General features: G+C 39.8%; 1 pseudogene; it reads right to left on the reverse strand.

Moving 5' to 3' along the window:
* Positions 1–289: 289 nt before the first annotated feature.
* On the reverse strand, positions 290–3,012 carry LOC114095272 (trace amine-associated receptor 6-like; annotated as a pseudogene).

Genomic DNA, 3,012 nt, shown 5'->3' on the forward strand with positions numbered 1-3,012 from the left:
TTCAAGGGGAAAATAATCAATCACAGAGCAAAGCAAGGAACTGGGCAGGTTTGAGGAATCTAGGAAATATACATCTTGTGTCAATTATCATTTAGTAAATAATGTTTCTCTCAAATGCTTCAGGATGTTTATTTCACCAAGAAGCTACTAGCATGAAGGTTATGCTGTAGAATTGAGGTGACATTTCCCTTCTTCAATTTAATGTATCATATGTGTTTCCTGTGTAACTGTCATAATGACTGGGAAATTCTCATGATGTCAATGAATTCCTCTATCAAAGTTAGCTGATTTAGAAAAATAAATGTATGGTTGATGAACTATCTCTTAGTACCTGGCTGGTCATAGTAAGTTTTATTGCTCTCTTAAACCAAGGGTATTATAAAGTCAAAGTATTTAGAAAGAGTTACCATAACTAAACCAGCAAAATACCTCATAAACATAGGAAAGACTTATAAAATCAGCAAAGAATCAATGAATTGAATACAGATACCATGAGATGACAAAGGCTACCCGGGTAGCTGCTTTTCTTTCTCTCCTGGCCACTCTGGTTTTGTAACTCTTTGAGGATGACTCTGATTTGCTAATATTTTTAACTCTTTTAGCCTGTTTTTCTGGCCACGTAAAAAATATTACTATACAAAATTATTAAAATAGAAGTAGGAGTGAAAAGTAACAGAAAATCTGCCAAAATCCAAATTTGATTTATAATAGGCTGACAACCTACTATGAAGTTGAGGGCACTGGAAAATCACTCCACTCCATCATCACTGACACCTGTGTAGAACACAGCACTTCTGGACACCAGGCGCAGGGTCCAGGAGATGCCAATGCAAATTCCCAACACAGACACTATGGATTTGATAGGATAGACCAAAGAGTGAATAACAGAGCACTGTACCTGTCAATGAAGATGAAACATAGGTGGAAAAGAGAAGAGCAAAATTTCACATCACAGCAAGTGTGAAAACTTTATAAATTTCTCCCAAACTATCTGAAGGATGAGATGCAGTCTGGCTCGTTCTACCAAAGTAGATCTTGATGGTCTTTGCAGGTTCCATCTCCTACAAAATGACCGTGGCTTTCGCAATGGAAGAAGGAATGTTGACCACTTCCTAAACTTATGATGTGCCCAATACTGACTGCCAGGAGCCATCCATGAACTGTGCATGAACCAGATCAAAGCCATCAGGCAGGAAAGCCTGGTATCAGAAACTCCCAGCGCAATCCTGCTGGTTTGGGAATTCTGGGTTCATGCGGCTTCCTACCTAGCTCCATTGAAAGTTTAGCACAGCTCCTCAGCTAATTTATTGATTGGGTTGTTTGTTTGTTTGTTTTTTGAGCTCTTTTTATCTCGGAGATTAGTGCTCTATCTGACCTGCCAGGTATAGCACAGCATCAGAGATGGGGTGACCTGTTGGAGCCATACAGCCTCTAGGAGATGGATGTGTCAAAAATTTGCTCCCCAAATGTAGGCGCTCTCTTCACCTCATTGATTGTTTCTTTTGATGAGAAGAAGCTTTTTAGTTTGAATCCATCTCATTTAGTGATTCTTGATTTTATTTCTTGTACTTTAGGAGTCTTGTTAAGAAAGTTGGGGCCTAATCCAATGTGATGAAAGTTTGGGCCTACTTTTTCTTTCTATTAGGCTCAGGGTCTCTGATCTAATTTCTAGGTCCTTGAGCCACTTTGAGTTGGGTTTTGTGCATGGTGAGAGATAGGTTTTTTGTTTTTTTTTTTTTTCATTCTGCTGCATATGGATTTCCAGTTCTCCCAGCACCATTTGTTGAAGAGGCTATCTTTTCTGCAATGTATATTTTTTGGCACCTTTGTCTAGTATGAGATAACTGTGTTTATGTGGTTTTGTCTCTGTGTCTTCAATTCTGTACCATTGGTCTACATGTCTATTTTGGTGCCAATACCATTCAGTTTTTGTTCTCTCAAGTGAATGCTGATCCATAACGGGGTGGGAGGCACATGGGAAAAATAGAGGAACTCTGATGGGGCAAAGGGGAGGGAGAGGTTGGGAGGGGGTATGGGGGTAGGAAAATTATGGAATGAGACGCACATCATTACCCTAGGTATATGTGTGACTGCACATATGGTGCGATGCTACGTCATGTACTACCATAGAAGTATAAAATTGTGCAGCTATTGTGTACAATGAATCAAAATGCATTCTGCTGTCATATATACCTAATTTTAAAAAAAAGGTGCAGCACAGCATCAGAGATGGCGTGACCTGCTGGAGCCATACACCCTCTCAGAGATGGGTGTGGCTTGCCAAAATGCCAACCAACCTGTTTATTGCAAGACCCCTGCCACACAGAGAAGCAAGCACCAAAACAAGATTACCCAAACTCCTGCTGCTGAAACTTTTGATGAACTCTCCCTTAAATAAAGAACCAGAGGCACTTTTTAGTTGTTCAGTTTCAGCTCCTATCAGGACTAGAAGACCTATCAGGCACTCCTTTTTAATTAAATTTCTGTCTCTGTCTCTTATTTCTTACTAATTATTTCAGACTTTCTATTTCTCAAGCAGCTCATACCTCCTGAGCAGGAATCTACCCTGGTGGGGTACTGGCCTCCTCGCAATACAGCACATCCCCTCCAGGCCTTGGAAGGGCTATGAATCTGGTGATCTCTTTTGCAAAAGCTACAGAGCACCTATTTGCTACCAATTTCACAGTTTCCTGGTTTGGTTATTTTAGACTTGAGAATCAATGTATTATAATTGGTTCTTTCTCTATCTCTGGGAGAAATCTAGATGTTCTTAATTCTACTTCTCAAGAGATTTTGCTCTATCAAACTTTTCTTCCCAGTATTATCTCCATCTTTTCATCCCTTCATCTCCCCTTAGTCTCCTGCTGATTTTGTCTGTACAGGAAATTAGAAACACTCTGTAGTTCTTGTTCAAACTCTGCCTCATCACAGTTACTTGATATTTCTGAGTTCAATATGACTGCAGAAGGCCCAATTGACATTTCACACCAATTTTCTTGGAATCTTGGTCAT

This window comes from Marmota flaviventris, chromosome 6, assembly GCF_047511675.1.
Source record: "Marmota flaviventris isolate mMarFla1 chromosome 6, mMarFla1.hap1, whole genome shotgun sequence".
Taxonomy (NCBI): Eukaryota; Metazoa; Chordata; class Mammalia; order Rodentia; family Sciuridae; genus Marmota; species Marmota flaviventris.